Raw genomic sequence first — 14582 nt, forward strand, 5'->3', positions numbered from 1 at the left:
GAGTTGCTACTTTATAGTTCTAAGGCTCAGAAAATATCTCAATTAAACAAGTCTATAGAAATGTCCAATCTAAGGCATCCAGGGAAACATACCTTGGTTCAAGAAGGCCAATGACGTTCAGGGTCTCTCGCTCAAGTGAGAAGGCATGTGGTGAACACAGTCAGGGCTTCTCTCTCAGCTGAAGGGCGCATGGCAAACACGGTATCATCTGCTAGCTTACTTTCCTGGCTTCTGGTTTCATGAAGCTCCCCGGGAGGCGTTTTCCTTCTTCATCTCCAAAGGTTGCTGGCTTGTGGACGCTCTGCTTTGTGGTGCTGCAGCATTCTCTGCTCTCTCCAAATCTCTTTCTCCAAAATGTTTTCTCCTTTATAGGACTCCAGTAAACCAATCAAGACCCACCCAAATGGGTGGAAACATGTCATCACCTAATCCAGTTTACCATTCTTGACTAAATCACATCATCCAGGGAGACAATTCGATTACAGTTTCAAACATACAGTATTGAATAGGGATTATTCTACCTTTATGAAATGGGATTTTGATTAAAATATGGCTTTTCTAGGTGGCATACTTCCTTTCAAACCAGCACACTCCCCCAACTGAAAAGTTTTCCTTTTTGCTGCCAAGCACTGTGACTGTGGTTGTAGGAGGAAGGCTTGGCCCTCTCTCACCCAGTTCTTACTTTCAGGAGGAGGAGGGGATTCTGACAGGGGTTCCAAGGGGGCAAGTGAAGGAGAATTTTGCCAGTGTACCTAATGTGTGAGGATGAACTTTGCTACTTTTATTACTGCCTGAAACCTCTTCCTTTTTCTCTCTTTCACAAGTAAGATGAGAATGCCCCTCTGGTTCCCAAGCTCTACTTCAGGCTGAATAGCTCTCTTTTCAGGGGCACAGTCTCGCTTCCCTCTTGGTCCATTTTTCTTTGGGGGCTGCTGTGACACAGTCTCTGCCTTACCCTGAAGCTGATCTGAGCTTCTATTTCCTGAGGGAGATGCTGATGTTTCTAGACCCTTCACAGGCAGAACTACTTCTCCTCTTTTTCTATGTTGGGAAGTTTTAGGACTATGAACCGCTATTTCAGCTGGGCCAGGAGATACTTGGCTGCGGTCTTCCGGGGAGAGGATCAATTTTGACTTCTGTTTGAAACTAAATTTTGCCAGTTTTGCTGAACTCTCAACACTTTCAAGTTCAGATTCTTCCATCTGAGCAAGGGACTTCCGTCTCTTTTAGCTTTCAGCATTCTTTGTGGGCTCTGCACAGGGATGGACTGAGGTTGAGACAGGCCTATGAGTGTTGAAAGGCTCCTTTTCGAGGTTTCTGCAGAACTCCCGGGCCCTCTCCTTGTACAGCCTGTGCAGTTTCTTAGGGATGGGATAAGTCAGTACGGAGTCTGGTTCATCAGCAGATCTTGTTGCTTCAGAAACTATTGCTGCCTTTTTGCCCTCAACATGGAAAGTCTTGTCTGGCCTCCATGGAGCCTCTGTCTCCCATGGTGCTGGAAGCTGTTCAGCTTCAGATTCACTACTTTCGCCTGACCCACTCTTTTCCTTAACCTGAGATTCATTGGAGGTTTTCAAAGCCATTTCCCCCACAGTTGCTTCTCTAGAAGACACAGAAACAGTGTTTTTAGGTACAATTTGTTGAGTTGCCATGGAGTCAAACCAGTCCAAACTGTCATCTCTGCTATTTTTGTATTCAGCTAATGTTTTCTACTTGTTGAGCTGTTAAGTTCCTGAGGAGATAAGGGCTCTAGAGTTGGGCTTCCCCTGGGACTGCCTCCTGGAAAGGAAGTATGCCTATTAGAATTCATTTCCTGCTTGCAGAAGATCTGAACTTTGAGTCTTCCTGTGGATCATTTCTTGAGGATCCTGGAGCAGTCTCTGCCTCCACTGCCCTTCACTTGGGTTGGGGCACACTCTGAGTGTGTAACCTGTCAAGTCTTCTGAACTCTTCATTCAAGAGGTCTGCAGCTCCAGCTTTTCCAGAATAAGTTCACACTGTCTCAGTACTGCTCCAGAGGGTTTTCTGGAAAGGAAGTAGGGAGTGCATTCACCCCTCCCAGCAATGTGCCTCCCTGCACTGAGGACTCCATCTTGACACCACCGTAATGGCATCTTCTAGAGTGACAGTGTCATGAAATATCAGGCATGCATGAGCTTCTGCTAATCATATCAAGCTCTCCAGCAGGCAGATGGTGGTCCAGACAGCATTCAGGGAATTGCTCTGCCATTGCATCTGGCCGTACCAGAGAAGAGCCTGATTACCCTCATCAGACAGTGTGGGTTGTAGCTTCCTGATGAGGCAGAAGTAGGTTTTCATCTTTCCCATGCTCCAAAGAGATTTGCTTGTGCAACCTTTATTTTCTAAGATAAAGGAGGAAATTAAATGATCCCAGTCTTCATTCTTGGTATTGAGCAAAACGAGGATCAGGTCAAATCTACTTATGAGTGGGTGAAATCACTTCTGAAGATCCCCAAGGCTAGCCCAGAGAAACCAGAGAACATAAGGGGGGATCGACTTTGAAAGTCCCCTACAAAAAGGCCTACCTGACCTGGAGGTGGTCTGAACCCTCTAGCTTTCTGTTGTTGTTTGTGTGTGTGTTAGGGGACAGTCACAGCGAGAACAAGTCCTAACAGATGAGAGAAAGAATACAAAAGAGGGCAACAATTCCTGGCCCATACACTTCCCAAACAAAGAAAGAAAGAAACCAACAAAAACAAACAAAATATTCAACAAATGGTGCTGCAATAATGGGATACTCCCATGGAAAAAGAAAGAAATGTGACCCCGCCATACAGCATACATAAAAAAAAAAAAAAGGGCAACAGGTCCAGAGAAGAGGATGATGTGCAGGGCCTTTTGCACTGAACACTTACTTCCTTAGACCAAGGCAATGATTCTCCAGAAGACCATTATTAGAATAATAATAAAAAGACTACTATTACTCGATTGCTTGCTATCATTTATTGAACACTACAATAAGTGCTTTGCTAACATTATCTCCTTTAATTCTCATAACACTCCCATGGAATAGATGTTATTGTCCCCAATTAATAGAAAAGGAAACTGAGATTTACTCAAAGAGATTAAGTAACTTGCCCAAGGTCACACAGCTACTGAAAGACAGAACTTGATAAGGATGTTTGCGTTTGTTTGTTGTTATATGTTTTTTTAAAAAGTTTAAAAATTAAAAAAAAAAAAAGACAGAACTTGAATGTGAACCCACTGATCTTAAACGCACTTTTAAAATATGTACCCAAGAGTGCACAGGTGGTTCAGTGGTAGAATGCCTGCCCTCCATGCGGGAGACCTGGTTCAATTTCCGGGCCATGCATCCAAAAAAAAAAAAATATATATATATATCCAGATACAGAGTTTCCCTTTGGAGTGATAAAAAAGCTTTGATCATGGATGGTGGTGATAGGTAATACAACATTATAAATGTGACTGATATACTTAAAAATGGTTAATCCGTTTTAAATGGCAAATTTCATATTACATATGTGTATATATATATCCTGAATAAAAAATTTTTTTAAATTAAAATAGGTATCCAGAGACAGTGTCCTGAAAAAAAAGACCTTTGGAAAGAACTCAAAACTCTGACTTCCAGTCTCTGCTTCACCTCTCTCTGTGCCACCCGGACAAGTCCCTTCCCCTCTCTGACCTACTACTCCTCTGTCACCATGCAGTCCTTGGTTCTCCACCTCCGCCAGCATCACCCTCATTCCCTGGCCCATTAGCCTTCTTCACCCTTTCGGGGGTCCCAAAATCATACTACCGACACATCTTACCACATTTCCGGCTGTGCCAGACTCAAGTTCTGACACAGGCCCAAAGGCTTGAAGGCCTGAGGATGGAGGGATGATGGGGAGACCCAGGAAGCTCCACTCAATCCTGGCCCCTGGGTTCTTTCTCTGACCTTTGGTAAAGCCCTTAACTTGAGCTTATCGCATAATGAGTTTGATACTAGCATAAGCCAACAAAGCACAAACTCCCCTCTCAAAAAGGAACACATGTGAGGTGATAACTAAGTAAGTCATGCCAAGGTATCACCACTGTAAAATTATTTAAAGGAGCAGAGTATCTAATATTGTTATCACAGCTTCCTGATAATATACCAATAACAAAATAATCACAGCTTTTCAGCTACCTCACCAAGGAGCTCAGGGCTGAAGTCTTACCAAAGTCAGCTCACTACACTGAGGCAGCCAATCATTTGCATTTTGAAATCTGCTTGCTCAGCTTCTTCCAAAGACCTGGAAATTAAAGAGTAGCTTTCATATGAACCTGGGAAGGCCATAAGAGATTGCATAGCTCATATCCCACCTTTTGCAAGTGAAACACTGCGACCCAGAGAGACCATGTGCTTTATCTGGAACCAGAACTCAGGCCTCTGACTTCTTGATGCCTCTTTGCCCCTATTTCCTCCAGCCAGTTATTGGATCCCACGGAGGTATCTTCTCTTTCTTTCTTTTTTTTAATAATAAGCAGCAGTTTTTATTAGACACATGCAAGAATCAATATAATACTAAGAACGATATAAACTTCTCATTTAGTCCTTACAGCAACTCTGTAAAGGAAGATATTATCCTCATTTTACAGATGAAGAAAGCAAAGCTTGGAGAAATTAACTAATTTGCCCAGGGTCACATGATTACTGAATGGTAGAGTCAGAATTTGAATCCTAATCTGGGCAAATCCAGAGACTGTGTGTTCTTAGTCTCTGTACTGTAATACATATAAATACTGTTAATACACTGTACCTCCCTCATCTTAGTGTGGCTTGGATTTTGTGTTTAGAAGATGGAAACAGCATGAAGGTTGGAGTATAAGTCTAGAGAAAAATTTTTAATGCAGGGAGAAGGGGCTCTAGGAAATCTTGACTCATTTCACAACTTTGCTTAGGGTTGTGCTTAGTTATTCTGGGGCAAGAACTAATCATTCTTAATGATAACTATATGCCAGGTGAATGTTTAATTCTCCCCCAAATCCATTTTATAGATAAAGAAACTAAGGCTCAGTAAGCCAGTACCTAGTACAGACTCACATAGCTAACACCTTAGAACTGAGAGTCAATCCTTGTTCTCAACAAATGTACATGAAAATATTACATGTTCAAGGAGAATGATGCATACAACCTACTCTCAAATGTTTAGAAAATAGACAGACGGATGGTTAGATAGAAAGAATGATACAACAAATGTGGCAAATGTTAAAAGTTGGTGGATCTGGTATCTGGGGGAGGGGTATAGTAGAGTTCTCTGTATATGTTTTGTATTATTGTTGCAACTGTCCTCTCTGTTTGAAATTATTTCAAAATAAAAAGTTTATAGAAAAAAAAATGAGATTCAGTCCCCAACCTATACGATGTTAAAGGTCACATTCTTGCCGTAACTTCTTTTGAAATGTTTTCCTCACCACTCCCCACCAGACCAAGCCACATCCTCTTTCCCTGAATTACTGCTGTTCTCCCTAGTCTCACCTTTCTCCATGTCACTCTCTGACTCAAAATCAAGAGATGCTCCACACCTACCAAAGAGAATAAAGACCTCAACCTGCATTCAAGGCTCTCCACCATCTGGCAACAACCTGTTTTCAGCTTTCCATCCCTCTCTACCTCCTTAAACACATTCAGTCTAGACCAGCTGAACTCCCTGCTATTCCCCAGGATCTACCTTCTGCTTCTGCATCTGGTCAAAGCTGTTTCCTCTGCTAAGTTTGCAGAACCACCCTGCCCAATGCCCCATCCACCACCTCCACTTACACGCCACTAATCAGGGGGGTATGAATTCTACTCCCCTATAAGTCTCAGTTCATGTGCCCTCTAACTGTGAAACCTCCCCTCCCCTCCACTCCCAAGGAAAATACTCGCTCTCTTCTCTTGGCCCAAAGTACTTTCTCTGTGTCACTATCTGGATGGAATCACCATTTTCTCTCTTAAACCTGAGGTCATTACGTGCCTGCTTCCTCTCCTATCAGGATGCAAACCTTCTCAAAAAGAATACGTAAACTATTTGTCAGTATATTTCCCATAGACCTATACTGTCCACTATTTCTTTTGTTCATTTGTTCGTTGATGCCTTCATTAATAATTTATTAAGCAGGGTTTGTAAATTCTGGATGTGATATTTTAATCAACCAAAAACACATGTTAGTTGTGTTACATTTACGAAGAGATAAAAACTTGGACTGGATTACTAGCAGTGAGAAACAAGGTGAAATTTCTTTTAAAGGATTATATAACAATTCATTATCTCTTCCTTTCATTTTTAAAAATTGTGACAACACATATACAACATGAAATTTCCTGTCTTAACCATTTAGAATTTGGTGGTATTAATTAAATTCACAGTATTGTGCTACCACCACCATCATCCATTACCAAACCTTTTTCACCACACCAAACAGAAACCCCGTATACAATAAGCAATAATTCACCTTTCCTTTCTACCCTCACAGCTCTTGGTAACCTCTACACTATTTTTTTTTTTTTTTTGTATGGGCAGGGACTGAGAAACAAACTCGGGTCTTTGGCATGGCAGGCAAGAATTCTGCCACTGAGCCACTGTCACACCACCCTCTAATCTATATTTTTTCTCTATGAATTTGCTTATCTTAGGTATTTCATATAAGTGGAATCAGAAACTATTTTTCCTTTTGTGTTTGGCTTATCTCACCTAACATGATGTTTTCAAGCTTCATCCATGTTGTAGCATATGTCAGAACTTCATATTTTTATGGAGGTATAATATTATATTGTATGAATATACTACATTTTGTTTGTCCATTCAAATGTTGATGGACAATTAGACTGCTTATACTTTTTGGCTACCGTGAATAATTATGCTATGAACATTGGTGTACAAAATATCTTTGAGCAGAGTTTTGAAATCCAGCAGACCTGAGTATGAGCTCAAGCTCTGTGACATGCTAGCAGTTTGACTTTGGAAAATTTTAACCATTCTGAGCCTCCATTTTTCTCATTTGAGAAATGAGGATTTGGGGATAATAATACCTAGTCCACAAATTTATTGGCATGATTAATGAAATACTTCATGGTAAATACTTAGCACAATGCCTGTCACATAGTCAGTATCCCTATTAAAATGACAACACTACTAATAGTATAAATGAGCATACCTCTTACTACATGCCTGAAATTGTGAGGGGATGCACAGAAAAATAAAACTAAATGCATAACTTTGAAGACTTGGAGATTACTGGAGGGGATATGATGTCCATCTCCATTCCAGATGACAAGTGCTATGACAAAGCTACCCACACTGTGCTCTGGAGTTTCTGGAAAAGGCATCTTATGGAGGCTGTGCCCTGGGGAGGCAAAGGTCAGGAGATGTTTCCCAGAGAGAAATGTGAGTGGCATCTAGAAAGGCCAGTAATAATGATCCAAAGGGATGGGGCAAACCAGGTAAGACAGATGGAAGGCAATGCATGAGACAAGGAGCACAAAGGGAAGTAGGAGTACCCCTGCACCCTCCACACAGTGGTGGCCAATAAATACTTGACAAATGGAAGGCAGCCTGGGGTGGAGTGTGACCTAAAATAAGTCTCATCCCTGGCCTGGGCTCAGAGCCCTTAGGTGATCCAATGAGATCAGTTCCAATTCCATGATTTTGAGACTCGAGAAGTAACAGTGAAATTTCGGATTGGATGCCTTCTTTCCTCCAGCCGAGTCAAGCGGGGCATGTTCCCACCTGCCAAATTCAGGAGGAGTTTGATCCACAGAGACTGGCACTACCCTCTTAGGGTCATACCTGTCTCTGAAGCAATAAATACTAATCCTCTTACCAGTATTGACACGCCCTCTATCTAAGAAATCTGGAGTCTTGTTTTCCTTTCCATAGCTGGGGTGGGAACGCAGAGAATCCAGGGAGCTAAAGGGTCTCAGATTCTATCGACAGATTATTTGGGGTGAAACGGGCAATCAATGAATTCAGGACAAAAATAAGCAACTTTAGAAAATATAAATTCAGTTAATCTGATTAGAAGTAAACTGCATTCTTTAAAAAGCCACTGAATTGTACATTTAAAAATGGTTAGTTCTGTTTCGGGTGATGAAAAAATTCTGGTAATTGTTGGTGGTGATGGTAGCACCATTCACCATTGTGAATGTAATTAATGTCACTGAATTGTCTACTTGGAAGTGGATAAAATGGCAAATTTTGAGTTGCATACATGCTACCACAATAACAAGTTAGGATAAAAGACTAAACAGGATGAACAACCAACTTTGACTCAAAAAGAAATAGATGACCTCAACAAACCAATCACAAGTGAAGAAATTGAATCAGTCATTCAAAAGCTTCCTAAAAAGAAAAGTCCAGGACCAGACGGCTTCACATGTGAATTCTATCAAACATTCCAGAAAGAATTAGTACCAACCCTGCTCAAACTCTTCAAAAAAATTGAAGTGGAGGGAAAACTGCCTAATTCATTCTATGAAGCCAACATCACCCTCATACCAAAACCAGGCAAAGAAATTATTAAAAAAGAAAATTATAGACCAATCTCTCTAATGAATATAGATGCAAAAATCCTCAACAAAATTCTAGCAAATCGAATTCAGCAACACATTAAAAGAATTATAGATCATGACCAAGTAGGATTCATCCCAGGTATGCAAGGATGGTTCAACATAAGAAATTCAATTAATGTAATACACCATATCAACAAATCAAAGCAGAAAAATCACATGATCATCTCAATTGATGCAGAGAAGGCATTTGACAAGATTCAACATCCTTTCCTGTTGAAAACACTTCAAAGGATAGGAATACAAGGGAACCTCCTTAAAATGATAGAGGGAATATATGAAAAACCCACAGCTAATATCATCCTCAATGGGGAAAAATTGAAAACTCTCCCCCTAAGATCAGGAACAAGACAAGGATGTCCACTATCACCACTATTATTCAACATTGTGTTGGAGGTTCTAGCCAGAGCAATTAGACAAGAAAAAGAAATACAAGGCATCAAAATTGGAAAGGAAGAAGTAAAACTATCACTGTTTGCAGACGATATGATACTATACGTCGAAAACCCGGAAAAATCCACAACAAAACTACTAGAGCTAATAAATGAGTACAGCAAAGTAGCAGGTTACAAGATCAACATTCAAAAATCTGTAGTGTTTCTATACACTAGCAATGAACAAGCTGAGGGGGAAATTAAGAAACAAATTCCATTTACAATTGCAACTAAGAGAATAAAATACTTAGGAATAAATTTAACTAAAGAGACAAAAGACCTATACAAAGAAAACTACAAAAAACTGTTAAAAGAAATCACAGAAGACCTAAATAGATGGAAGGGCATACTGTGTTCATGGATTAGAAGACTAAATATAGTTAAGATGTCAATTCTACCTAAATTGATTTACAGATTTAATGCAATACCAATCAAAATCCCAACAACTTATTTTTCAGAAATAGAAAAACCAATAAGCAAATTTATCTGGAAGGGCAGGGTGCCCCGAATGGCTAAAAACATCTTGAGGAAAAAAAACGAAGCTGGAGGTCTCACGCTGCCTGACTTTAAGGCATATTATGAAGCCACAGTGGTCAAAACAACATGGTACTGGCATAAACATAGATATATCAACCAATGGAATCGAATAGAGTGCTCAGATATAGACCCTCTCATCTATGGACATTTGATCTTTGATAAGGCAGTCAAGCCAACTCACCTGGGACAGAACAGTCTCTTCAATAAATGGTGCCTAGAGAACTGGATATCCATATGCAAAAGAATGAAAGAGGACCCGTCTCTCACACCCTATACAAAAGTTAACTCAAAATGGATCAAAGATCTAAACATTAGGTCTAAGACCATAAAACAGCTAGAGGAAAATGTAGGGAGATATCTTATGAATCTTACAATTGGAGGTGGTTTTATGGACCTTAAACCTAAAGCAAGAGCACTGAAGAAAGAAATAAATAAATGGGAGCTCCTCAAAATTAAACACTTTTGTGCATCAAAGAACTTCATCAAGAAAGTAGAAAGACAGCCTACACAATGGGAGACAATATTTGGAAATGACATATCAGATAAAGGTCTAGTATCCAGAATTTATAAAGAGATTGTTCAACTCAACAACAAAAAGATAGCCAACCCAATTACAAAATGGGAAAAAGACTTGAACAGACACCTCTCAGAAGAGGAAATACAAATGGCCAAAAGGCACATGAAGAGATGCTCAACGTCCCTGGCCATTAGAGAAACGCAAATCAAAACCACAATGAGATATCATCTCACACCCACCAGAATGGCCATTATCAACAAAACAGAAAATGACAAGTGCTGGAGAGGATGCGGAGAAAGAGGCACACTTATCCACTGTTGGTGGGAATGTCAAATGGTGCAACCACTGTGGAAGGCAGTTTGGCGATTCCTCAAAAAGCTGAATATAGAATTGCCATACGACCCAGCAATACCATTGCTAGGTATCTACTCAGAGGACTTAAGGGCAAAGACACAAACGGACATTTGCACACCAATGTTTATAGCAGCATTATTTACAATTGCAAAGAGATGGAAACAGCCAAAATGTTCATCAACAGACGAGTGGCTAAACAAACTGTGGTATATACATACGATGGAATATTATGCAGCTTTAAGACAGAATAAACTTATGAAGCATGTAATAACATGGATGGACCTAGAGAACATTATGCTGAGTGAGTCTAGCCAAAAACTAAAGGACAAATACTGTATGGTCCCACTGATGTGAACCGACATTAGAGAATAAACTTGGAATATGTCATTGGTAACAGAGACCATCAGGAGATAGAAATAGGGTAAGATAACGGGTAATTGGAGCTGAAGGGATACAGACTATGCAACAAGACTGGATACAAAAACTCAGAAATGGACAGCACAATACTACCTAATTGTAATGTAATTATGTTAAAACACTGAATGAAGCCGCATCTGAGGTATAGTTTTTTTTTCTTTTTTAAATTTTTTTCTCTCTATTTTCGTTTTATTTCTTTTTCTGTTGTCTTTCTATTTCTGTTTCTAAATCGATGCAAATGTACTAAGAAACGATGAATATGCATCTATGTGATATTAAGAATTACTGATTGTATATGTAGAATGGAATGATTTCTAAATGTTGTGTTAATTTTTTTAATTATTAAAAAAATTGAAAAAAAAGGCTAAACAGGATATTGTGTGTGTGTGTGTGCGCGCGCACGTGTATAGTCACATTAGAAATGTTTTTAAAAATCATTTTGAAGGGAAAAATATTGAATTACAGAAAACCTGTCAACTTTGTTAAGTCAGTAATGAATTAGTTACTTAGTAGGGGAAAAAATGTTATTCTCTTTGATGAAAGAATCTATGTGAATTATTTGTGTTTGTGCATTGTGTAGCCAAAAAGATCTGGGTCAATCTTTCCAGTTTTGAATTGTGTGTTGATAGGTCTGGAGAGCAGGTGATGGACCAGTCTCAACACCAGCCTGCATACTGTGATCCACACTGATCACAACTGCAAGAGCAGCATCCTGAAATCCAGCTGCTTCAAGAAGACAGTGGAAGGACAGGAAGAGGGACCAGATGCATTCATTTCTGATTGCTACTGTGACAAATTACTACAAACTTGGTGGTTTCAAACAACACATTTTATTCTCTTATAATTTTGGATGCCAGAAGTCTGAAATCAGTATCATTTGGTCAAGATCAAGGTGTCAACAGGGCTGCACTCCCACCAGAGACTCTAGGAAAAAATCTGTTTCTTTGCCTTTTCCAGCTTCTGGAGCATCATTCCTTGCCTGCCTTGAGTCAAGGCCTCTTCTTCCACCTTCAAAATCAGCAACAAAGTATGTTGCTTTAGTCACATTGCCTTCTCCCTCTGTCTGTCAAATCTCCTTCTGCTCCCTTTTAATTACATTTAGGGCCCACCGAGATAGTCCAGGAGAATCTCCCTATCTCAAGATCCTTAATTTAACCACATCTGCAAAGTCTCATGTAAATTCACATTCACAGGTTCTCAGTCTTTGGGCATGGAAATATTTGGGGGGGGGGGGGGGGAGGCATTATTCAGCCTACCACAGCAGGGAAACACCAGCAGCTGTGATGGGAGGAGATGTGGCTCACACCCAGGTCCCTGAGAGAAGGAGGCAGCCAACCCAGCTACAAAACCTCATTCACGTCCCACAGTGGAAAGTTATGGGTTGAAAGGGACCTCCTGGTCATGATATAATCTGCTGGATTTGTGATTTAAATAAATCTTGCAGCACCCCGCCCCCCAGTGTATATTTAAGCAGACAAATGTGGAGGGTAGTCTCAGCATCGGCTACACTTTGCCTCCTCCTTATTCCCACAAAGAGCTCCAGGGTCCCAAGGTTCTCCTGGAGCTCCTAGGAGTATCATTTGAAAACTACCCAATGAGGTTCACCTTTCTTCATTTTAAACTACTCATCTGGGAGAGCTCTCATCCCTGGCCCATCCCACAGTCGACTCTCACCGGTATTCCCTGAACAACACTCTGCACATAGCTTGGAACTAGAGAAACCAAAGATGAAGTAGATATGGTCCTCAGCCTGACTGGAGAGACATCCGCTTACATAACTCATTCAACATCACTCAACAGCTTTGCTTGAGCTGTCCCATCTGCCAGGAATGCCCTGCCTTTTAGTAATATGAATGATAATACTAACACTGCCATAGTAATATTATGAAATCTCTTCACTGTGTGCTAGGCACTGGGCAAGGTATTTTTCAATATATTAGGTTAGTTTAATTTTCACAAGAACCTTATCTAAGGTAAAACTTATTACCAGGTTTCACAAATGAGGAAACTGAGACTCAGAAAAGTGATGTAAATTGCCCAAAATCACAGATAGTGAGAGGCCAAACTGGAATCTGAATTATATATATTATACATATACATATATATATATATATATATATATACATGTGTGTGTATATACACACACACACACACACACACACATATATGTCTGAGTCTGTGCCTTTTGCCTAACCAACCATCAATCAAGGCTCAGCCAAAGACCCACCTTCCCTAATGAACTCCAGAAAGAAGAAGGGAGACAGGGAAAGAGGGTGGAGAAGAGAGAATGAGAGAGGGAAGGAGGCAGGGAGTGAGGGAGGAAGGAAGGAAGGTTATACAAATTGGAAATGAAAAAATAAAACTCTACTTACAGACAACATATACAGTCTCACAGAATCAACAAAAAAGAAAACTCCTAGAACTAATAAATTAGTCAACATACAAAAGCCAATTGTATTCCTATATACTAGCAATGAACAACTGAAAAAAAATTACAGTATTATTTATACTAGCATCAAGAAAAATGAAATGTTTAGGTATAAATCTAACAAAATATGTACAAGATCTGTATGTTACCAGCTACAAAACACTGATGAAAGAAATCAAAGGAGACTAAATAAATGCAAAAATATATCAAGTCCATGGATTGAAGGACTCAGTATTCCTAAAAAGTCACTTCTCTCCAAATTGACCTACATGTTAAAGGCAAATCCAATCAAAATCCCAGTAGGAGTTTCTGTAGATACTGACAAGATTATCTCAAAATGTATATGGGAGGGCAAAGGAAAGCCAAAACAGTAATGAAAAAGAATAGCAGAGTTGGAGGACTCACACTAATTAAGTTCAAGACTTATCATAAAATTATGGTAACCTAGGCAGTGTGGCTTGGTAAAAGGATCTATACATACATTGACAGAAGAAAAAGAGTCCAGAAATAGGCCTGTACAAATATAGCAAATTGATTTTTTAACAAAGGTGCAAACACAGTTCAATGGAGAGAAGGTAATATTTTCAACAAATGATGCTGAAACAATTGGTCATTCACATGCAAAAAATTGGTCAGATACCTCATACTTTATACAAAAATTAACTCTAGAGAGGACTGTGGGAGGATGGCAGAATCAGAAGCTCCAGGTATCAGTCCCTCTACCAAAACAACTATTCAGGCAGGAACTGTCTGAATCAACTATTTGAAACTCTGGAGTCTAGCAGAACACTGTACAACATTTAAGGTGAAGCACGAGAAAGAGACTGGTAAATCATGGTAAATACCAGTGAGTTTCACCCTTCTGCAGTGGCTATGATTGCTCATTCCCCATCCTCATGATGGACAGCAGTGGGACTACAGCTAGGGATCCTGGTGCAGCTTCCTGGTGCCAGGGCGGGACATAAAGACCTAGTCCTTCAAATTCCTGGGAGGTGGTGGGGAGGGTCTGTCTGTAGTCTGATCACTGATCATGGCTTTTAGCAGCTACTTAAAATCGCTGAGGGACAGCTCTGAGGGAAACCCTTGTTTCAACCCATCTCAGGCAAACATGGCAAAGGATCTTAAAGATGGTAACTGTGATGGTTTGAAAGGATGTATGTCCCCTAGTAAAGCCATGTTTTCATCTAAATTCCATTTCATAAAGGCAGAATAATCTCTATTCAATACTGTATGTTTGAATCTGTAATTAAATCATCTCCCTAGAGATGAGATTTAATCGAGTGGTTGTTAAGCTGGATTAGGTGATGACATGTCTCCACCCATGTGAGTGGGTCTTGATAA

The 14582-nt window shown here is 40.0% G+C and overlaps 1 protein-coding gene and 1 pseudogene across 1 annotated transcript in view; both read right to left on the reverse strand.

Annotated features, from left to right (window-relative positions):
- The window catches only part of SLC5A1 (solute carrier family 5 member 1), a 153420-nt gene that overhangs the window by 81511 nt on the left and 57327 nt on the right, over nt 1–14582 (reverse strand). The gene's annotated exons all lie outside the window — the stretch shown is intronic.
- On the reverse strand, nt 559–2445 carry LOC143683042 (DNA helicase MCM9 pseudogene; annotated as a pseudogene).

The sequence above is a fragment of the Tamandua tetradactyla genome, chromosome 5 (genome assembly GCF_023851605.1).
Source record: "Tamandua tetradactyla isolate mTamTet1 chromosome 5, mTamTet1.pri, whole genome shotgun sequence".
Classification (NCBI taxonomy): Eukaryota; Metazoa; Chordata; class Mammalia; order Pilosa; family Myrmecophagidae; genus Tamandua; species Tamandua tetradactyla.